We start from the raw sequence: 24,938 nt of genomic DNA, 5'->3' as shown, positions 1-24,938 counted from the left end.
TACTTTTCCCTGATGGTTCAGATGGGGAACATCTTTTGTGTGCTTATTTGCATCTGAATGTCTTCTCTGGTGAGTTCCTGGGGTCTTAGGCCTGCTTTTCAAGCAGATCTTGATATCCTTTTAAATTTTTCTGTCTTTTTTTTTTTTTTTTTCTTTCCCTTGGGGCAGGAGATTGACCTCAAGGCCTCCTGCCTGTTAGGGAAGCACTCTACCACTGAGCTACATCCCCAGCCTTTGCATTTTTCTTGCTCTACCTTAGGAATTTAAGTACAGAAACTTCTCAATAGAGGATATTTCTACTACAGCAGGATTGGTAAGCACTGTTAAGAGGTTACATTGTAGCAATTACAATTTAGAGTTTTCAGTTTGACTTTGAATAATAGTAATAAAGAATTGTTTTCTGTAGGAAAAAATTTAAAGATATGAAAAACTTGGGGGCTGGAGAGATGGCTCAGCGGTTAAGGGCACTGACTGCTCTTCCAAAGGTCCTGAGTTCAAATCCCAGCAACACACGGTGGCTCAAAACCATCTGTAATGAGATCTGACGCCCTCTTCTGGATGACAGCTACAGTGTACTTACATATAATAAATAAATAAATAAATAAGTCTTAAAAAAATGAAAACTTCTGATTAATTTTACAACAGGTTTAACGTCTAGCTAGGGCTGGTTGTATTGGATTGATGGTGCTTACGGTTTTAAAGCTCATGCTAGGTGATGGGAGCCAGCAGGGTATGGCGCGTAGGGATATGTATGTGCTTAGCTCAGTGTTGTAGTTTAGCAGCTACACGACCATGGGCAGACTGTTCAGCCTTGTGGCTTTCAGGTTTTTAATCTGGAAGAATGGAAAGGATTACTTACTGTGGTGGACTGAATGGAGACCCCCAAATTTATCTTTTGGATTCCTAACTCCCAGCGTGGCCATATTTGCATGTGGTACTGTAAGGTTTAATGAGCCACTAAGAGAACAGCCTGACCCCTAGGCTTGGTAGACACTTATGAGAAGGATTCAGCAAGCTCTCCCTAAGGAGCACAAAGCATGGACCAGGTGAGCCCACAGGCAGCACGGGGACATCAGGTGCCCAACCCTTTCACCACCCTAGTTTTAGACTAAGAACTGTGAGCAAGCACAGTCTGTTGAGGAAGTTATCTTAACACCAGCCTTGTAGAGTTGTTGCTCTGCAGTGTTACATTTGTGCCTGAAAGGCTCATGTGTGGGAAAGTCCCCATCATGGGGAGAACTCTGAAGGAGCACTCCAGGGGTAAGAAGGCATCTCATCGAAGGCATGGCCTTGAGGGGACTACTGAACATTTTCCTTCTTTTTTCCTCCCTCTCTCCCTCCTCCTCTTCCGATTTCTCCCCGTTTCCCCCTTCTCCAGCCTCTCTCCATCGTCTCCTGCCCACTATGAATGAGTGGAATAGCTTGCTGTACCAGGCTCTCCCCATAACGACATTTTACTTTACTCAAGACCAAAAGCAACAGAGCCAGCCATCCACAGACTAGCATACCTCTCCACACAGGGCCAAACAAACCTTCTTTGATTTAAAATGTATTTTCTCATATTTTGTCAAAGTGATGGAACTCTTTATTTCTATGTCATACACACACACACACACACACACACACACACACACACAAACACACCATACATACACACACAGATACACATATACATACCACACACACAGACACATTTACACAAACACACCATAGACACACACAGACATACAGAGACACACACACACACATAGATATACACCACACATACACACACACATACACACATACACAAATACACACACATACCACATATATGTACAGACCACACATACATGCTACATACCATATACACACAGATGCATACAGATATGCATACATACCACACATACTACATATGTACTACATATACACATACCACACACACACCACATACACAAGACACATACAGACACCACACACATACCACACATATGCACATACCACACATACATACCACATACACAGACATACACATCACACTCCACACATACTATATATGTATTACATATACACATACCACACACATGCACACCACACACACACACACACACTCAGAATTTTATAGTCACATGGTGCCAGGACTAGGAAGTTAATATAGAAGTGTTACCTGGCATTGTTAGCCTCAGAACTGTGGCCCTGTGGTTATACCATATGATACACATTAACTGGACAGACATTTGAGAAACTGATTGTAAACTAGTTACTTGGGGAGGCATTTTCACTTAAAGTCCAGCCAGTCAGACAAAAGCAAAACCTAATTCAGGGCCAACATCCCATGGCTTTTTCCACTCGTCCATCACTTGTCAAATGTTTGCATTTATGTTAGCTTAAGAAAAGACTTCCTCCTTCTTTTTCCCTAAGAAAAGTCCAAATCAATAACATGTAAGTTGTAATCTGTCTTGAGGGAAAGACAGAACAGGAAATGTCTTTACAGAGAAAGGAAGCCCATAAAACAGATGGTACTTGTAATCGTAGGAATTCCCAGTGTAAGTGGCAGGCAGTGAAGCTCCAATTTTAAAAGAGTAGATGCCAGGAAGTATAAATGTTGGTCTTTAAACAACTTTAATATATTGAACACTCAATTTCTCTTAGTGTATTCAACTTACAGATACCTGGATCGTTTAATCTTCCAAGTGCTGGGTGGTGCTATGCAGAGTTACTGAGGAGGAAAGGCAGCAATGGCTTTACTCAGCTGTGAATCCTTTGAACTCCAATACTAACCTGCCAGAGGAGAGACGTGAACATTTGTGTGATAGTGGCACGGGGGCTATGGGCGTAACCAATCACTCTGATAGGTCCATTCCACATGGAAATTCGTGTCTTGCTCTATAAACTCAGTTACTACCCATTATTCGGAAGGTCATAGGCCCTAAGTAAGAACTTACTAGTATTATTTAGCTAAATTGCCATAGCATCAAATTACTTGGTAAGTAGTTATGCTTATAACTACAGAAAAATGCTACTGCCAGCCTTGATAAATTGATTTAATTAGTTAATCAAGAAAATGTCCTAAAGACTTACCTACAGGTCAATCTAGAGGAGATATTTTCTCTACTTAAAGTTCTTTCTTCTGGATTACCTTATCATATGTCAAGTTGACAAAAAACAAAACAAACAAAAACTGAACCAAATCAAACAACAACAACAACAAAACTGACCAGCACACAGTCTTAGTCAGAGAAGTCTCTTTTTCCATTGATCAATAGTAAATTCAGAAGCTCATGGCTGCTCCAGGAACTGAGAATAAGTGACAGTTGAGTGCTCAGATATAAAGAAGACATTTATGCCACACCCTCTAGAGCTCAGGGGTGATCACAAAGGAGAGGACAGAAAGAGTGTTAAGAACCCAAGTACAGGGAGAAAGGCAGTAAGATGCCATCTTTTAGGCAGGAGACAGCCATTGCAATCATTACCTCACAACACCTACAGTTGCCTACACTGTGTCTGCACAAGAATTGGCCGGTCAACACTCAAGCATGGATAGGACAAGGGCTCAGGATGCTCTTGGCTACTGATGGCTTCTGGAAGAGGGGAGATCATTGGCTTTAGTTATAGACCCATTGTGATCCCATCAAGCTCCAGTGGATAGTTTCAAATCCTGGTTAAACACAGTGGGTCACAAAATGAAACAAAACAAAAAGACATTAATTAGAGAAAGGGAAGAGGGGATGTTGATAGGGATGGAGGGGAGATAAAAGAGGTTGGGGGTGAGAGTACTCAGAATACATTATATACACATGTAATATTATCAAAGAACAAACTTTAAAAGAAAAACCTGAGTGTAGTTGCATGTAATAGTAATTTCAGCACTGAGGCGGAAGAAACAGAAGACCCCCATGATTCTCTGGCCAGCCAGCCTACCCTATTTTGTGAAAATTCTATCTGCCCAAATCAAGATGGACGGTGTTGCAGGATTTTCCTTGTCCAATCACATTAGGGCAGTGGGAGGCCTGTGATTGGACAGAGAAAAGGGAGGCAGCGCTAAGAGTGGGAGGCAGAGAGCGTTTGAGAGTAGGGGGAGAACCATGGCTGAGGACATGTACCTGCGTGGTGTTTTCCAGCCACAAGTAGCTATGACTTCACAAGGTTAGAAATATTGGGATTAAGCTTTTATCATTATCAGTTGGCTCTGAAATGATTGTATTGGTATCTTGTAAATTATGATATTATTGATACATACATCTGATTGGTTAATTGAGCATTAAGAGTCTGATCTTTTTCTAAGAAGGGGCAAAGTGTCCACACTTTGGTCTTCGTTCTTCTTCAGTTTCATGTGTTTTGCAAATTGTATCTTATATCTCAGGTATACTAAGTTTCTGGGCTAATATCCACTTATCAGTGAGTACATATCATTTGAGTTCTTTTGTGATTGTGCTACCTCACTCAGGATGATGCCCTCCAGGTCCATCCATTTGCCTAGGAATTTCATAAATTTATTCTTTTTAATAGCTGAGTAGTACTCCATTGTGTAAATGTACCACACTTTTTTGTATCCATTCCTCTGTTGAGAGGCAACTGGGTTCTTTCCAGCTTCTGGCTATTATAAATAAGGCTGCTATGAACAGGGATCCATCCCATAATTAGCCTCCAAATGATGACACCATTGCATACACTAGCAAGCGTTTGCTGAAAGGACTCTGATATAGCTGTCTCTTGTGAGACTAGGCCGGGGCTAGTATCTTGTGGATACTCACAGTCAGCTATTGGATGGATCACAGGTCCCCCAATGGCGGAGCTAGAGAAAGTATCCAAGGAGCTAAAGGGATCTGCAACCCTGTAGGTGCAACAACATTATGAACTAACCAGTACCCCAAAGCTCTTGACTCTAGCTGCATATGTATCAAAAGATGGCCTAGTCGGCCATCACTGGAAAGAGAGGCCCATTGGACATGCAAACTTTATATGCCCCAGTACAGGGGAACGCCAGGGCCAAAAAATGGGAATGGGTGGGTAGGGAAGTGGGGGGGGGGAGGGTATGGGGGACTTTTGGGATAGCATTGGAAATGTAATTGAGGAAAATACGTAATAATAAATATTAAAAAAAAAAAAGAGTCTGATCTTACCAGGTTACTGGGTATTGTGTTATCAAACCACAAGGATGGCGGATCTATTTGGTTACTGGAGTGTGGGACTGCCAGTTACAGGAGATTATAGGAGAGAGGGAACTAGTGGCTCAAGGGACAAGCACAGATGCTGTAGGGGCCAGCCTTGGAGAGTTGGCAGCCAGCAGGAGTGCGAAAGTGTGGTTGGACCCCACAGAGAGTTGGTGTGTTTATTTTTTAATATTTCCTGCAACAGGATGGATGGCACTTAAGGAACAACTGGGGAAGACTTCTTGGTTCCACATATGCATGTGTACATATGCAAACACACTTGCACACACACATGCCAGCCCAACATGTGTTTACAGACAAAGACATGAGATTGACTCCGCTGGTACTCATGTATCATGGACGATAGGACAGACCATGAGGCAGTAGAGGAAGGGTCAGTCTGCCTAATTGTGTGTGCAGGAAATCCCCTTACCTCGCTACAATTGAGAATCCTCTGTGCTTTCTCAATGTTGTCGTGTCTTCTGTTACATTTTGTCCCCCTGGGTCCTTCCACTGGACGTTATGCTTATGTCAGAAAGTTGGAGAACAACAACAACAAAAAAAGATCTTAGATGGCTAAGAAAAAAATAACCTGAAAGGCAGCAATTACCTATGCTTATTTAGAAGTGATTTTTCTTAGCCTGACATAGAGGCTGTGCCAGGTTTTTTTTTTTAAGGTTTATTTATTGATTATATGTGAGTACACTGTAGATGTCTTCAGACACTCCAGAAGAGGGCATCAGATCTCACCACAGACATTTGTGAGCCACTATGTGGTTGCTGGGACTTGAACTCAGGACCTTCAGAAGAGGAGTCAGTGCTCCTAACCGCTGAGCCATCTCTCTAGTCTGTTTTTTTTTAATTGTACTTATACGACATATAAGTGTTTTGTCTGCTTAGATGTAAGCATACCTTTGTACGTGCAGTGTCCACTGTAGCCAGAACACAGCACTGACCTCCCTGGAGTTAGAGATGGTTGTGGGTTCAGAACCCCGTGTGGGTTCTGGGATCTGAACTTGGGTCTTTTGCAAGGGCAACATGTGTTCTTACCTACTGAGCCCTCTCTGCAGCCCCTGTATTAGATACTTTTGTTGTGATAAAACACCATGACCAAAAGCAACTCACAGAAGAAAAAGAGGTTTTTGGCTTATTGTTTCAGAAAGCAAAGAGACATGGCAGCAGGTAGCTGGAGTGGGAAACCGAGAGATCACACTTTCAGCCTCAGAGGAAAAGGGTGGGTGAACTGGAAATGGGACAAGGCTAATTCTCCAAGCTTGCTCTGCTGATATACTTCCTTCAGCAAAGTTCCAGTTCCTAAGGGTTCCACAGTGTTCCCTAACAGTGCCACCAACTGTGGACCAAGTATTTAAATACCTGAGCCTATGGGGATATTCTTTTCACTTAAACCACCACACTAGCTTGTGCCTGAGACAGGAGGCTCAGGAACTCAAGGTCATCTTTGGGCATATATTTATTGTTAAGCCATTCTAGGCTATATAACGAAACTCTTTCTCAAAAAAAATTTTTTTTTTCTGTTGTTGTTTTGTTTTGTTGTTGTTGTTGTTTTTTAATTGTATCTTAGTTACTCTCCTATTGCTGTTACAAAACACATGACCAAGACAATGAGTGAAAGAAAGCATTCAATTAGGGGTTTACTTGTAATTTCGGAGGACATGAGCACCTGTCAGTGAATATGGCAGTAGGCAGGTAGGCAGGCATAGCCCCAGAGAAGTAGCTGAGAACTTACAAAGTTGGAAAGAGGGAGAGGGAGTGGGCGTGGCATGTGGTTTTCAAACCTCAAGGCCAACCTCCAGTGACATTCCTTCTCCAACAAGGCCTCACTTCCTAGTTCCTCCCAAAACAATTCCACCAACTAAGGACCAAGCATTCAGATATGTAAGCCTCTGGGGGCCATTTCCATTCAAATCACCACAAACAATAAACATTATTTCACTTTAACCTAACCTTATACTAGCCATGCAAATCAAAATGACACAAATTCCTAGAACAGAGTAAGTTTATAAGAGGTTCAGCCTCTGCGGCTTCTTGGGCTAAGTTTTTACCACTGCTGGGTGTGTACTTTCTCTGGGCTTAAGCTATGCCAACCTGTCCTCCTTGTACATCAGAGGTAAGCTTTGCCAGGTCTACTTGACAGGCTGGACCATTATGCTCCATACTGTGGATTCAGGAGCAGGCTGTGTGTGCTTCTCAGTCGTTCTGGTTACCCTAGTGCCTGCTCCATCTTCATTGCCTCCAAGTAAGATGGAACCTTTACTGGGATTCCTTGGTAATGACCCACCTACCTCTCTCCTGTTGTCGCTCTTACAAGCAGAGCACTGCCTGCTTACTCCCCAACTCAGTTATGGTCATTTCCCCTATTCCGGAGTGGCAACCCTTGGCTTGAGATCAATATGGTGGAGATTCTTGTGATTTGATCTTGGTCAATAAAAAGAAAATAGGAGGAGGCTTGTGGAGATGGCTTAATTGGTGCTTTCTGCACAATCATGGAACTTGAGCTGGATCCCTGGCCTCTTTAGCAAGCCTGACACAAGCCAGCTGGCTTAGCCACATTGGTAAACTCCAAGTTCAGTGAAGGACTCTGTCTCAAAACCTAAGGTGGATCTCTGTGAGTTGCAGGCCAGTGAAGGCCGGGTGTGATCCTGCCTCAAAAAACTAATAGCAGACAAAGCATTGCAACACGGGCAAGGAGAGTAATGGGAAGATCTACAAGTATTTCCTAGTGTTAAAACAAGACTCATGAAAGATACTGTTCAAAGCTACATGAGAAACATGATATGAGAGCTGCTGTATTGCTGAGCTTTCTCACACACAAAACAAAACAAACAAAACAAAACAAAACAAAAACTGTATGTGGAGGAAGGCAAGGCAGAGCAAGCATGGGCGTGGAGTCTGTTCTCAGTCGATAATGCTGGGCTCTCAAATCACTGGGGCATGAGACTATCATACTCAAGCCTTCTTTTATATATTTTAATAGTAAGAAATATAGCATATTTCCCTACTGCTTGCATCAGCTAAATCAGCAAATTTCTTATACTGGAAGCCTTGATATACCTGCCTATGTCCATGTATATAGAAGCCAAAGAATTTGAGCTGGTGGTCCTGTTGACTACTCTGAAATTTCAGGAGGAAGAAAATGACATAAACACAATACACACAACATGGACACATGTGCCCATTTTTAATCTAGTGGTTTTATGCTGAGATAATAACTTCCCTGAAGGTGTAGGAAGGAAGAGCGAGAGGTCCGTGTAGCTTCACCCACTTTCCCACAGTGGCAACATCCAACAATTGGAGCACAGCATCCTTGGAACTCCTTATCTGTCCTAAAACAAGACTTAGGATTTGAGAATGAATTCCACAAAATCCCATGGGCTTTAGTGGGAGAAATTTGCCAAGCCAAAATCAACAACAGAAGTGGAGAATGGGCCAAGACTGTTTGCTGGACAGATGGTGGACCGGCATTCCAGCGAGAGGATGGTTTTCTTTGCTGCTTTTTCTTACCGGATGTGAATGACAACAGCCTAGTGGATGGGACAACAATTGGGCTTCTTGAATAAGATCATTCAGGAGTTAAGTTGTAATAGTTTATAGCAGTTTGTTTAGGAAAGTCAGCTACCTAGCACCTAAAGACCTTGAGGAGTCTATGGAAGAAAGAAATTGGTCCAGGAAGCAGTTTGGATGTAATCTTGATGACTCGCTGTCCAGGCAAAACAGATGAGACTTACAAATGTTGATACTCTTTTCTGTCACCATCAGACTTATATCCCTTTTTATATTCCTACAGTGTGGCATGAACTGTGTCAGGAAGTTAATGAATGAGTGATATACTTTTCTGCTAATGGTTAATGCCTGCAACTGATTTCTTTCTTGCCCACCTTCCTTGGATCTGGGGAAGTTAATGTCTTTACTTTGGTTAAACTTCTTTGAACAGTCCACAGCTGTAGGAGAAGTCTCTCTAGGTCCAGCAAGGTCTCTTGCTATTGAATCTTAGTCATGTTGAAGCTCTGGCAACTCAAGCAAGTAGAGTCTGTTACCTCATCACCAAGGCAGCTCAGAAATAGCAGGCTCTCCACACTGCATAGTTCTGCCCCGCCTCTCTTCCCACCCCATAGCACACTCTTTCTAAACTTGCCATTTAGCCAGATAGGGAGTATCATTGAAGTTGCTGTTGTTTGTAAACTTTTATGAAAACAGTTTGAAAATACCATCTCTTACACAGTTTTCTTCTAATTTTAATTCATCAAAAAGATTTCTTCTAATCATTTAAGCTTCTCCCCCCAGAAGTTTTGTTTCTGAGTAAACATCTTAGTTAAATACTAATGGGTTTCATCTTCCCAAGAAAGAACCAAAGAGTTTGAGGTTTCTTTTGGGTAACCAATTGGAGCCCAGCGTGGTGGAACGTGCCTATAATCACAGCACTCTGGCAGGAGAGACCGGAAGATCAGGAGTTCAAGGTCATCCTCTCCTGCAGAGTGAGTTCAAGGCCAGCTCAAGGGCTATGTGAAACCCTGTCTCAAATAAACACAAAAAACATAGCAGCTGTATTTTGAGTAAACTATTTTAAGCTTCCTGAGGAACTGAAAACAACTGAAGGAATCCTTAGTCTCTGTCTACCCCACCCCCTCGGACACTTGCCATTGCTCTTGTCACCTGCTAGGACCCTGAGGAGTCTGGATATGAAATGTGCAGCAGGATGTGGTGGCGCATGCCCGTAATCCCTGCACTTGAAAGCCAAGGCAAGAGAAGAGCCAAGACCTAGAAGCATGTGGCCTACGAAATGATATTCTGTTTCAAAATCACTGAACGAATAATACTTAAGAATCAATAATTCAATAAAAAAAAAGAAAGTATCACTCCAGGAGCACCAGGCAAAGAACATAGAGTTAGAGAAAGCCTGTGACTTCTGCTAGATCCTGGCTGTCAATTTACCCTCTGTACTGGTAAGATGTACTCACCTGTGACAATATTCTGGCCTCAAGCCCTCTTCTTCCTGGGACAACTAGTCCCAGCTCTGTTAAGAGACATCAAAGGATGCTGCAAGCAAGCTAGCATAGTGACACCTGCCTCTTTTAAGACCTGTCCCTGGAGATGTAGAACTTTTCCCCTAGTGACTCCACCATGATCATACTTCATTTGTGGTGTAGCTATCACGTTAGGATGTTTAAAAACAAACAAGCAAACAAACAACAACAACAAAACCCCTTAAAGAGGAGCACAACAGTAACTTTAATATCTTCTGAAAGAAAAGGAAGTCTTTTTTATTACCATCCTCCATCGCCACAGTCCTTTGAAAGGGAAAGCTTCAAATAAACAGGAGCTTGGAAAGCTGACCTTGGCTGGTATAAGAATAGAGAGGATCTGGGGCTTCTAAATTTCTCATTCAGGATCTCAGTGTTCCAGGAAGTGGTTTGCTCAAGTTTCTCTTCTCTATTTAGCTCTCCTGAATGGCAGCTTCAGAGCCTAGGCATCCCTGCCAAGGATCCTGCTGGCACGCTCGGCTGCCATTCAAAGAAACAGCTCTCCACAGCGCCTCACATTTGGGAGTCTGTCTTACAGCATAAACAGGTGGAAGGACATTCTGCCTGGAGAGTTCTTCTGGCGTGCTCTGTTGCTTCTACTGACCAGGGCCAAGAATGACAAAAATCCTTTGTGTATATTTCGGGGTGGGAAAGACCAGATATGACTGTGAACAGCAGTTAACTTGCTGTTCAGACAAGACTCCCAGGGCAGCTGTTGTAACTCAGACAGCAATAACTTTAACATGTGGCTCTGCTGCCAGGATAGATTGGTAGAAACTTTGAACAAATCATTTAAAAAATTATGCTCTCATGATAATGTTGAATGTCTTCAGATCGACTTACAGATCACTGGATGTTTGTTAGTATCCTACCAAAGAAGTACAACAAGATATTAACCAGCTAGGGCTGTGCTTTTACTTCCATTCCATTGTAAACATCTGCTTTCAGTAAAGTCCCTAAGTTTTCTGTCGGCAAAAATTGGAAGCGACACCAGCTTTGAAATCCACAGCTACAGTTGGAGCTGACTTAACCTCTTACGTGCCAACACTCACAGTCTTACTTAAACTAGCCTCTGGGTCAGCTGTACAATGAAATTATAAATTCTAACTTGTGAAGTAGACAGTGGTTTTTAGCCAAAGCTTAACTGTTCGTGCTTAATTTTCAGTCTTAACACATGTAAGTGTACACACAAGCTTTTAAAATTTTTGAATGAAGAAAACATTATTACTATTTAGACAGGAGTTATTTACACTGAAGTAAATTTACTTCAGTAGATAATAAAAATAGGAGTAGCTGAAATAACCTATTTCTAGAATGTGAGTATTCAATACAAAGTTATATGGATCTCAACATTTCTGTCTAAATATCCTCAAGACCTATATCTTATTAATGTCATTAAAATTTTTTTGATTTTTTTTTTTTGCCTAGAACATATGAAAAGTTAAGGAATATAATTATCCTTGTTCCAGAGTGAGCAAAGGACGCTGATGGTACCATATTGATCTTCAATCACCAGGGAAGCAGAGAATTAAGAGTGGCATTGCTGATTGTTGTAGCACTTTCCTGTAATCCCAGCACTTGGGAAGCAGAGGCAGGAGAGTAACTGAGAGTCCATGGCTGAGACTGAGCTACAAGTGAGTTCCAGGTCAGTTAAGGCTACATAGTGAGGTCTTGTCTTAAAAACAAAACAAAACAAACAAACAAACAAACAATCCACTTTGGCTCATACTGACTTACATTTTGTTTTGCTTATTTGGGTCTTGGGAGATGGCCCAACTATTGAAGAGCTTGCTGTACCAGCAGGAGGACCGGAGTTTGGATCTTCAGAACACACACAAATGTCAGGAGGAAGTGACAGCCCACCTCTAATCCAGCCTTGGAAGTTGGAGCCAGGGCATCTTCAGAGTAAACTGAAGACTGCGGTATGGGTGAGTTCTGGGTGAGATTAGGAGATCATGCATCAGAAGCATCAGGTTTAGTGCAGCTGAAGAAGATTCCCAACATCAGTGCCAGGCCTCTGCATGTGTATATGTGGTCATGTGCACTTCAGCACACATGTACATACAAACACATGCAAGATGTTGATTGCTGCTAGACACTTGGGCAGACACTACCACTTGGCTTGCTCTGGCTTTGGTCTACTTGGGTGTCTCTTTTTTCTCACTATTGCTTCTACATTCTCCAGTCAAAGCACTACATGATCTCTGCTGTTGGACTAGTCTGCTTAGTCTGCCCCTCCTAGCAGCTACTACTAATCTGTGCCAGGCTTGTCTGTCATTCATGATGCCCAAACAGGCACAACAGCTTCTGCCAGTTCTGCCACCTACTTCCTGATTCCTCAACTCCCACCCCCAACCCCCACGTCCCTGGTGATGTCTTCTGTCCTCTCCTTTTATCTCTACCAGCGCCCAGATCTGTAGTGTATTTGCTCTGTGCTACTCGACAGCTGCTGGCTCCTGGCTTATCTTTTGGCACTCACGCTCACCACACACTGCTAAAGCCAAACCACAAGGTAAACTCTAGGTTCTCTCACACTGATGCTGGCCCTCTCTCTGACCCTTTGGAACATGTCACTGACACTTGATCTTCCTGGAAGTCCAGTGTTGGCTTTCTTCTCTGTACTCTTTCCCTCTTCCTAGATTCAGAGATTCAGAGAGTACTTTCCCCTGTTTTGTTTTTTTGCTTTTGGAGTTCAGCGTTAGCAATGCCTCTTACCTCATGTTCCCTTTTGGCTATTGTTACAGAGACAAACTAGCTCAGGTGATTCCCAGCCTGGCCCAGATTTACCTGGCTGCTCTTGTCACCACCTGTCCATCTTCTCTCCACAATTATGTCATTTTTTTGGGCACCCTAACAAGGAAGCATCTACTCAGACTGCTTGGGGTATCACAAAGAACGTCTACAGATCAGTGTAAAGGTTACTAAATGGAACTGGGGGGAAATGGAACTAATAAAGAAAGACTAATGGAAAGGAGATGAGAATCTAAATGGGTTTATTAATATAAGCAATGAAGAGTCATGAAAAGAAAGCTGCAGAGAAAATGTATAGAAACAAGATATTAGTATTAAAATTATCAGTAATATTAAGATAAATGTATGTGACAAGTCCCATCTACTCAAAGCTTTAACATTTGATGGGTAACATGCCCCATATTACCAAGACATGGTCTCAATCTAGCTAATGAGAAAATACTGTAGAAGCATTGATGAAAATAACCACGAAAGTTCTCTGATTCCTTTAAATAAAGTGGTGAAGACCATGGGTGTAAAGCAGACACATAGAAAAGTGAAGAAAACTAATCATTTGAATGTGTCCCAAACACGAATTTATCACAACCCTCGGTAGACAGTGTCACTGGTAGACAGTGTCACTGGTGTTCATGAATGCAAATGTTTTGAGCAGCCGAGTGCTGCTGAAAGGTGTCATGATAGGGATAGTTGCATGAAAGTACTGTTTGTTTTGACAAACAAGGCAAAATAGAACAATTCCTCCTAGCCATAAAGCAAGCTTTCCTTTCTTGACAAAGGGTGGTGTGGGTGGGAGGGGGAACTTGCTCAAAGGCAAACCATCACAACAAGCAGAGTTTTCATAAAAGCATATTTTTTTCAAACACAGCATTAGCCAAAAGAGATATTAAAACATTTGGATAGTCATCAAGATTTATTTGCATATAAATGAACACCTGTCTATGTCCCTGATCATAGTTTTAAATTTAAGGGAAATAATAGTTTAAAGATTTCTCTATTGGAGTTCTGGGTAGCAGTTAGTATTTCTGTGGGAAGAAGAGAGAGGGGGCATGGAGTTCTCTAAAGCTTCAGGTGCTTAGGAATGCCTCCTCTCTCCCCTCGTCCCTCTGTCTGGCTGCCTTGCTTTTTGAGATGCTGGGAATTGAACAAAGGGCCCAATGAGCGCTGCACAGGCACTTCACCGTGGAGCTATAGCCAGGACATATATCCCTGCCCCCCACCCTTAGACAGGGTGAATGTAGCCCAGGTTAGCCTCAAACTCACTATATAGTTAAAGGAGTCTCTCATCTCCCTACCTGCATCTTAAGAACTGAGCTTGTGAAGGTACACCACTGAGCCTGGATGCAACATTGTATTTTTTATTATGCTGAGCTATTTTTAAACTAATAGTGGTTTATATCTATAATTGCAAATTTAAAGATCCTCCAAAATGACTGATATTTTAGTTTTTGAGAAAGGATTAGTAGGGCATTCTGTGGCTTGTGGGTTTAAAAATAGAGCCCTGTTCTTTCAATGAGAAGGCTGAGAAACAGTAAGGAAAGTGGCCAAATCAGCTACAATCTCCTCTCTCTCCTCTCTCTCTCTCTCTCTCTCTCTCTCTCTCTCTCTCTCTCTCTCTCTCTCTCTCTCTCTCTCTTGTTTGCTCTCATTCCTTTATGGAGACCAGGTCTCTCTATATAGCCTTGCCTAACCTGTCACTCCCTTATGTTGATCAGGATGGGCTCAAATTCACGGAGATCTGTCTGCCTCTGCCTCCTGAGTGCTGGGATTTAAAGCATGCAGCAACACATTTTTTTACTTATACACTAGTACTCCTTATACTCTGTCTACACAGAGCCCCTACAAATGTGATCATGAACCTGTGTGGTTAAGTGGATCCTGGGACTGAGCCCTAGTCCACAAGAATGATGTCACAATCAGAGGAGAGATTAACTCTAAGGGCTCAGAGGTAAAGAGATTATAGGTATGAGTGAAATATATGCTAGAGAGAAGTCACAGACAAATATATGCACATAATTATTTATATAGGCATGCTTACTCTGACCTAGAAGAATGAACATTACACTACACACTTTCCTTACAAAGTATTTCAATAAAAAGTTATTTTACACAGAAAACGAAATTCTACTAAAGTGCACGATAAGTATATATTTGGGGGCTTTGCAATTTATATTAGCTTCAGAGATCAACACCAATTATCATCAGAAACATATGATTAGCTTTAGACCCGAGGAAAGAGAGAGATAAACTGAATTACACAAATCACCTAAGGTAGCCATGTCAGGACTTAAATACAGAGTCCATAAATCCTGGTGTGAGAACTCTTAGCCCATCCCATAGTCTGAAGATTAGAAATACACGCACACACACAAGGACATGTACAGGTAGGTAATATGTGTTTCTGTGGGTGTTCATGAAGGTCAGGGGTCAAGGTTGTCTTTTGAGCCAGCATCTCTCGCTGGTAGCTGGGGCCTGTTAATTAGGCAGGGCATCCTTTGTCTCCCAAGGGCTGGTATTACAAGCATGTGCTACTACTACTACACCTGGTTTTAGTGGATAATGGAACTAGAATTCAGGTCTGTATATTTGTGAGACAGGGTATGCTGTGTCCTGAATGGCTTGGTCCTGGAAATCTGACTGGGGTGACTCTGGAGTGAAGAAATGCCCCACATCTTGGATTGGGTAGCTTGTGCTGACTCTGACAGAGGACACCTATTATGTGACCAGTAATGTAGAGGGCTTATTATGTACAACATGAGGAGCAGGAGGAGGGGTTTGTGGAAGGTCTCTCCATATGGGAGCAGTCTCAGGTTGTACGCATCAGGAAGGAGAGAGCTACAGTTGATGTTTTCTGTACATTGGTTTTAGACAAAGGTCAATTGTTCATCAACACCTCTGCTTGGACTAGAGGAAAGCGTTGTCATTTCTCAGAGCCTTGTTTGCGGCAGGCTTTGCCATGTCCACTGGCTCTGAGGCACACACTTTCTCTCAGGAACTTATCTGCTTCCTACACAGCTCTCAGTCACTGACCCTCATTATATATATAAAAAACCCTCCTGGGAAATACTTAAATAGCTCAGATTCTTTTAAAATCTGGTGGTAAAGTCTGAAAATGTTCTTGTTCCTTATTCAGTTTCATCATACTGGACAAAAGAGATTAAATCCACAGCTTTCTAAAATGTATGTGCAATCCTTCATTCTCTCCACTAGATGACACATTTTTGTATGTCTAAGCTGTTCAGAGAATAAGCAAATGCAGGAAAAATTGAGCACTGGAGCCTAAGAGAAAGCAAACATTGATGGAGATTGTAAAAAGAAAATGGTTAAATACTACAAAGACTTTGTTAATAAAGGAAAAACACATTTCAGAGCTATTACAATATGGTGGTAGCTTTATAAAAGCAGCAGCAAGGCATTGGGGCTGATGAGGAGTGGTATACAGTATGTACTTAGAATTCATGAAGTCCTGAGTTCATTCCCCAGCATCAAACCACACCAGTCAAAAGAGTTAAAACAACGGCATATATATATATATTCTGTCGAGGAACACATATATGTTGTCAAGCTATGAAACATGCATAGACTGATAAACACCAAATTCAGGGATATGGTGCCTATAGGGATGTTGGGCAGGGGGGCTGGGAGAGAAAACAAATTTCATCTGAATTAGAAATACTTTAAAAGCCTTAAAAGTATTAAGTGGAGAGCTCTGGTAAATAGTGACTTAACAAGAATTCCATTTTGTTTCTCTTTACGCATTTTGGTATGCTTGGAACATTTCGTGATTTAAAAAAGAATGAGAGAATCAAGTTGCTATTGGAAGGACTGAATGTTGGCTGCACTGAGATGCACTCCCAGACCTTGGAACTGAGCATTTATAAAAATACACTAGACATTCAAGAACATGCAGACATATTTGGATAGAATTCTAATACTATTGACATATGTGATATCCTAGAATTTGATCCACCCTAAGGCTAGCCTATATGACCAAAGCTCCCAGTTACGTGTGCTCTTCTCCGTTTTGGTAAGACAGTGGTTGTGAATCACCTTCTGTCCATGGCCAGCTTATCAGATTCCTTGTTCTACTCTTTGCAAATAATCTGAGTTGCATGGTATTAAATTATTTCCAATCTCAGTGCTTAGGACCTTATATTACTCTTTCATCTGTTTGATTTTATCGAGAGCTGCATATTATCCAACTTGGAATTCTTTCTCTTCCTGAGAAGGTAAACGTGATATTTAAATCCCAGTTTCTCACTTGGAGTTCTATCACCACCAAATTGTGTGTAGTTCCTCTATTTTTAGTTTGAAGAATAAAAAAATGAATTCTATTTTCACTTCTGTTTGAATGTGAATTCTTCTCACCTGATTTTACCACTTATGAGTTTCTTCGAACAGATAGATAAATCAGTTTGTAGCCAACACTAAATTATAAATGACTACTAGCAATTATTCATATTTAGGGGTACTTCAAACTGTCACCATCTATGTAATTGCTAAAATGTCCTTTTTCTAATGGAATGACACAGGGCTGAAGTACAACTATGATGTTCTTCAAAAATTGTCCAGTGTAGCTTAAAAAGGACAGCAACAAAACAAAAACAAAAACAAAACAAAAAACAGGGAAAAGAGTTTTTCCAGGCAGCAGACGGTTGCCATGTGCTTCCGGTGTACCTTGAAGATGTTTGGTCTTGAAGATACCTCACCAGAGGCCATCTCTGTAGCTGATGCTTTCTTCTGTGCATAAGGCTGCTACTTGGGTAATGCTCCTATACAAGGCTGCTACACTTTGTGAGAAAACACAGAACTCCACTCTTCTAAAAATACTGCATGAAGTTTTGTGTTTTTATTTCATCATTAGACTCTGAAAATGATAGCTATTAAGATAAGTTTGCAAAATGGATACAATAAAGGTTTCCTCTCGTTGGAAAATGAAGTGTCCAGTTAAAAATAAAACATGGCACACATAGGGAGACCTGTTTCTCAACAGGACATCTGACAGGAAAATGGTGGGTGTTCTTCATTAAGAATTTATGAGGTGTCTGGAAGTAGCTCAGCAGCTAAGAACACTTGTCCTTGCAGAGGATCAGGGTTTGATTCCCAGCACCCATACGGAGACTCAACACAGTCCCTGACTCCAGCTCTAGGAGATCTGATGTTTTCTTATGACCTCCTTTCTTGGACTCCAGACACGCACATGATGCACATGATGCACATGATGCAAATACAGGTGAGCAAAACACTCTCATACGTATGAAAATAAAATTTAAAAAGTAGGAAGGAAGAATTCTGTGAATAAAACTCTGCTCTCCATCTCTTTGATTGGAAACGCCCATCAGAGAGTGAGTGAGGTGATGCAATGGAGACACCCAGTGGCTGGTGTGGTTAGTGCAGCAGTGACGCATTTCATCATGGCAGCTTCCTGGTTTCTGTGTGTACATTTCCTCTTGACAACAGACATTAAGTATACCTACTTTCTTTCTCAGCCTGTTTATCCTTTGTGTACAGAAAGGCCATTGACTTGTTTGAGTTAATTTTATATCCGGCTACTTCATTGAAGCTGTTTATCAGGCTTAGGGGTTCTCTGGTGGAATTTTTAGGGTCACTGATATATACTATCATATCATCTGCAAAAAGTGATATTTTGACTTCCTCTTTTCCAATTTGTATCCCCTTGATCTCCTTTTGTTGTCTAATTGCTCTGGATAGAACTTCAAGTACAATGTTGAATAGGTAGGGCGAGAGTGGAGGCTGAGAAAGAAATTAGGGAAACAACACCCTTCTCAATAGTCACAAATAATATAAAATACCTTGGCGTGACTCTAACTAAGGAAGTGAAAGATCTGTATGATAAGAACTTCAAGTCTCTGAAGAAAGAAATTAAAGAAGATCTCAGAAGATGGAAAGATCTCCCACGCTCATGGATTGGCAGGATCAACATTGTAAAAATGGCTATCTTGCCAAAAGCAATCTACAGATTCAATGCAATCCCCATCAAATTTCCAACTCAATTCTTCAACGAATTAGAAAGGGCAATCTGCAAATTCATCTGGAATAACAAAAAACCTAGGATAGCAAAAACTCTTCTCAATGATAAAAGAACCTCTGGTGGAATCACCATGCCTGACCTAAAGCTGTACTACAGAGCAATTGTGATAAAAACTGCATGGTACTGGTATAGTGACAGACAAGTAGACCAATGGAACAGAATTGAAGACCCAGAGATGAACCCACACACCTATGGTCACTTGATCTTTGACAAGGGAGCTAAAACCATCCAGTGGAAAAAAGACAGCATTTTCAACAAATGGTGCTGGCACAACTGGCGGTTATCATGTAGAAGAATGCGAATTGATCCATTTCTATCTCCTTGTACTAAGGTCAAATCTAAGTGGATTAAGGAATTCCAAATAAAACCAGAGACACTGAAACTTATAGAGGAGAAAGTAGGGAAAAGCCTCGAAGACATGGGTACAGGAGGAAAATTCCTGAATAGAACAGCAATGGCTTGTGCTGTAAGATCAAGAATCGATAAATGGGACCTCATAAAATTGCAAAGCTTCTGCAAAGCAAAAGACACCGTCAATAAGACAAAAAGGCCACCAACAGATTGGGAAAGGATCTTTACCTATCCCAAATCAGATAGGGGACTAATATCCAATATATATAAAGAACTAAAGAAGGTGGACTCCAGAAAATCAAATAACCCCATTAAAAAATGGGGCTCAGAGCTGAACAAAGAATTCTCACCTGAGGAATACCGAATGGCTGAGAAACACCTGAAAAAAATGTTCAACATCCTTAATCATCAGGGAAATGCAAATCAAAACAACCCTGAGATTCCACTTCACTCCACTCAGAATGGCTAAGATCAAAAACTCAGGTGACAGCAGATGCTGGCGAGGATGTGGAGAAAGGGGAACACTCCACCATTGTTGGTGGGATTGCAGGCTTGTACAACCACTCTGGAAATCAGTCTGGCGGTTCCTCAGAAAATTGGACATAGTACTACCGGAGGATCCAGCAATACCTCTCCTGGGCATATATCCAGAAGATGTCCTAACTGGTAAGAAGGACACATGCTCCACTATGTTCATAGCAGCCTTATTTATAATAGCCAGAAGCTGGAAAGAACCCAGATGCCCCTCAACAGAGGAATGGATACAGAAAATGTGGTACATTTACACAATGGAATACTACTCAGCTATTAAAAAATGAATTCATGAAATTCCTAGGCAAATGGATGGACCTGGAGGGCATCATCCTGAGTGAGGTAACCCAATCACAAAGGAACTTGCACAGTATGTACTCACTGATAAGTGGATATTAGCCCAGAAACTTAGGATACCCAAGATATAAGATACAACTTGCTAAACGCATGAAGTTCAAGAAGAAGGAAGACCAAAGTGTGGACACTTTACCCCTTCCTAGAAATGAGAACAAAACACCCACAGAAGGAGTTACAGAGACAAAATTTGGAGCTGTGACAAAAAGATGGACCATCTAGTGATTGCCATATGCAGGGATCCATCTCATAATCAGCTTCCAAACGCTGACACCATTGCATACACTAGCAAAATTTTGCTGAAAGGACCCAGATATAGCTCTCTCTTGTGAGACTATGCCGGGGCCTAGCAAATACAGAAGTGGATGATCACAGTCAGCTATTGGATGGGTCACACGGCCCCCAATGCAGGAGCTAGAGAAAGTACCCAAGGAGCTAAAGGGAACTGCAACCCTATAGGTGGAACAACAATATGAGCTAACCAGTACCCCGGAGCTCTTGTCTCTAGCTGCATATGCATCAAAAGATGGCCTAGTCGGCCATCACTGCAAAGAGAGGCCCATTGTACTTGCCAACTTTAGATGCCCCAGTACAGGGGAACGCCAGGGCCAAAAAGGGGGAGTGGGTGGGTAGGGGATTGGGGGGGGAGGGTATGGGGGACCTTTGGGATAGCATTGAAAATGTAAATGAGGAAAATACCTAATAAAAAAAAATTAAAAAAAAATTAAGTATACCTACGAAGAAATAGAATGACATCATATATAACAAACCTATGCCTTTAATGTCATTAAAAATCCGAGGCTTTACCTGAAAGATGGAAAAATATTTTTAAACATGAATATAGATTCATTATTTTATTATATTTTATAATTAATTATAATTTAGGGAAGAATTCTTTAAAGAGAATAATATTTGGAGCTTGAAATTAAAACAAAATTTAATAAGGCAGGGAGACGGCAGCTCAGGTAGTAAAGTAGTTGCCACACAGCATAAGGTCCTGGGCTTGATCCCTACGGCCCTCATAAGAAGCCATTGGGATAGTAATTCTTGTAATCCCAGGGCTGGGAGGCAGCCTAGTCTAATTGGCAAGCCTTACATTCCAGTCTCTGGTTTAAAAAAATTAGGTTTCAGAGATGGCTTAGTGCTCTTGGAGAGGACCAAACTTTGGTTCAGCTCCCATTGCCCACATAATGGCTTGAAACCACCTGTGACTATAGTTTCTAGGAGCTCGGTCAGCATCTTGTGCACATAACAGATATGCATATGGTGTGTGTGTGTGTGTGTGTTTGTGTGTGTATACATACATACACATATACACATACATACAGGTCAAACACTCATAGATATGAATCTTTAAAAACAAAACTAAATAAAAAAATCCATCCAAGGTGAATGGCCCTGAGAAATGATTCCTGAAGTTGACCTCTGGGGTCCACCTGCACCTATACACACATGTACACATGTACCTGCATATATACATGTACATATACCATGCATACTCATAAGCATGCAGACATACTCCCATACATATACAAAATACTTAAAACTTGAAAATGCCTCTATAAACTCCACTGAAATTGTTCACACATAAATTGTATTAATATATCAAAATGTAAAAAACTGTGAAAAAACTTGGTTTTATAAAGTACATTTATTTATTTGTAAAGTACATTGTAGCAGTGAATATTTAATTGGCTTTAGGCTTCTGATGGGGCATGCATAATTCCTGTACACCCACCCAAGAGCTCTGGATTTACAAAATGAAACACACACACACACACATACACACACACACACACACACACACACACACACACACACCCCAGCTAATTTTGATAGGCCCTGACTAGGTCAATGGCTGGACCCTTCTAAACCTCCCCTCGGCTAGCACACATTCCTCTCTGGTATTCCTGAGTTAACACCTTTTAAAGTCTGTATTTCATCTCTGCTACCCCAGATACAACAGGGAGTAGACCGTAGGGTCATTTTCCTAGATTCTTCCATGTGGGAAGGCATTTAAGTCTCTTCTTCTTGATCCCCCTTCATGGCAATTCTCCCCCCCCCCTCAGGCCCCTATCCACACAAACTAAAAGTCCTGCCTTCTAGAACACCCAAGGTACAATTTGCAAAACACAAGAAAATCAAGAAGAGGGAATACCAATGGGTGGATACTTCATTCCTCCTTAGAATAGGTAACAAAATACCCATGAAAGGAGTTACAGAGACAAAGTTTGCAGCTAAGATGAAAGGATGAACTATCCAGAGACTATCCCACCCGGGGATCCATCCCATAATCAACCACCAAACCCAGACACTATTGCATATGCCAGAAAGATTTTGCTGAAGGGACCCTGTTATAGTTGTCTCGTATGAGGCTATGCCAGTGCCTGACAAATACAGAAGTGGATGCTCACAGTCATCTATAAGATGGAACACGGGGGGGGGGGGGGGGGAGCGCAATGGAGAAGCTAGAGAAAGCACTCAAAAAGCTGTAGGGGTCTGCAACCCTATAGGTGGAACAACAATATGAACTATCCAGTACCCCCAGAGCTCATGTCTCTAGCTGCATATGTAGCAGAAGATGGCCTATTCGGCCATCACTGGGAAGAGAGGCCCCTTGGTATTGCAAACTTCATATGCCCTAGTACCGGGGAATGCCAGGGCCAAGAAGTGGGAGTGGGTGGGTAGAGGAGCAGGGTGTGGGGAGGGTATAGGGAACTTTCAGTATAGCATTTGAAATGTAAATAAAGAAAATATCTAATAAAAAATAAATAAAAGAAAAGAAAACAAACAAACAGAAAAAAGTCCTGCCTTCATCTCCCTGCCCAGCCATTGGCTGTATGGTAATTCTTTATTACCAATCAAAGCCAGGTTGGGTCAGGGAGCAGGTCTTTGGGAGCCAAATTAAGATGCAGCATTAGAACAATTTCCCCACAGTACATTTTGCTGAGAAAAAGAGGGCAAGTGAGATGGCTCAGTGGTCAAAGCTCTCGATGTGCAAGCCCCAAATCTAATCTTCATCTCCAGATTTCATAGTGGAATGAGAACTTCTGAGGGTTGTCCTCTGACCCCAACACAGGAGCCCACACATACTAAAAAACAAAACAAAACAAAAAACAAAACAAAACAAAAACCCTACTGCTTAGTGAAGAAGTAAATTTGCTTATTATAAGATAGCTTTTATCATAACAAAAGTTGCAAAAGTTCATTTAGAAGAATAAGAAAACATTGAAAAAATGAAGCAACATTTCCACTCCTTCCTATCTTAACATGTATGTGTACATGCATACACACACACATACAGCAATGATTTTCTAGGAAAAGAGGACTTTATTGCCTTATATAAACAAATACTAGAGGTTGGCTCCTGTTTCCCAGTGGCCTGTTTCCTAGGCTTGTTCCCAGTTTCTGGAAGAGGCCCCGCTGAGGGCATTAGAGTAAGCAGCAGCACGCCCTGACATGGATGTGGGGCACTGCGGCTCCATGCTTTTTCCCCTTCACACCCTGGTAATGAAGTGAATGGGCTATGCTCTGTACATGGGTTCACCATGATGTGCCATACCATGACAAGCCCAGAGCAACGGGCAATAGCCATAGACTCAAATATGAGCCAAATTAAACCTTTCTCCCTTCTTAAGCTTATACAATATTGGCTATAATGTGAATTGAAAACAGTTTTTGAGGTGTTTTTTCCTTACATTATGAACAAGCTCTTAGTAGACAGTTGTCTACACATAAGTAAAACGTATGTGTAATTTTCCTGTTTGACGCATGATGCCTTACTTAGGCAAAGCTTTGGTATTTGAACCTTTGGTATATCGAACCCAGGGCCTCCTACAAACTAAGCAAATGTTCTCACTGCTACATTTTCAGTTCTTTCTTCTTTTTTCTTTTATTTAGAAAGAAAAATCTTACTATATAGCTTATACTGGCCTTGAACTTATGATGTCTCTGCCTCAGCCCCTCAAGTGATTGGAGTAGTCAAATACTATTGGTTACCGTCGTAACCAATGTTCTAAAATTAATCATTGTTCACACTCCTTTCAAACTACAGAGTTATTTTAAGTGAATATTATATACACATTTAAATGTTCCAAAATTATGAAATATGACAGTCAAAGTACAAACACACTGTGTATATCATGCGTGCAGGAGTGAAAGCAGAGCTCTGTGCATGTGAGGAACGCACGTTACTAAGCTACTGCCCCAGTTCTACATACCTACAGTAATACACAAGCCAAGTGTGACGACTCATCCCTGTAGTCTCATCAGTGGAGAGGCTGAGGCAGGAAGACCACCATGAGTCAGACACCAGTCTGGGTTTCAGAGTGATAGCATCTCTCAAAACAAAACAACTCCCCCTTAAAAAAAATCAATAAAAGCAAAAGCAATTTAAAAACTGTATGTTCACAGAGGTTGTGAAATGGAGCATCGTGACACACCCATCCTTCCTGAATTATAGTCTTCTTTTGAGAGTTTGAGCTGCATTATCAAATTACTGTCCAAAAGCATAGTATTCATTTGTATTCCTGTAAAGACTAAATCAGGCATCCTATTTATATAATGTCCCACAAAGTAACTATGGTTTGTAATGAGAATTTTGGTTTCATTAAAAATCCAGAAATGTTATATGATTGTTTTTGTTTTAATTCTAGGTGTGGGATATGGGGCTGCTTGAGATCGCCCTCAGCATGACCATGACTTATCTCGTGCTCTGGCTAGGGCATGATT

At 41.4% G+C, this 24,938-nt stretch overlaps 1 long non-coding RNA gene across 3 annotated transcripts in view; it reads right to left on the bottom strand.

The window, feature by feature from the left end:
• Gm29642 (predicted gene 29642) overlaps positions 1-24,938 on the bottom strand; it is a 93,555-nt gene that overhangs the window by 59,629 nt on the left and 8,988 nt on the right. The window contains exons 2-5 of one of the 3 annotated variants that reach the window (NR_169075.1): positions 5,566-5,657; positions 4,734-4,813; positions 3,453-3,560; positions 2,652-2,760 (exon numbers count right to left, since the gene is read on the bottom strand). The exons of 1 other annotated variant lie outside the window; for it this stretch is intronic. This is a non-coding gene — a long non-coding RNA (predicted gene 29642). Of the gene's footprint in view, positions 1-2,651; positions 2,761-3,452; positions 3,561-4,733; positions 4,814-5,565; positions 5,658-10,355; positions 11,040-11,908; positions 12,107-24,938 lie in introns of those variants that run through there. One more of the 3 variants, NR_169076.1, reaches the window with a different exon arrangement.

This window comes from Mus musculus, chromosome 9 (genome assembly GCF_000001635.26).
Source record: "Mus musculus strain C57BL/6J chromosome 9, GRCm38.p6 C57BL/6J".
Taxonomy (NCBI): Eukaryota; Metazoa; Chordata; class Mammalia; order Rodentia; family Muridae; genus Mus; species Mus musculus.
The sequence above is the reverse complement of the archived record's forward strand: the minus strand, read 5'-3'. Positions and strand labels throughout refer to the sequence as shown.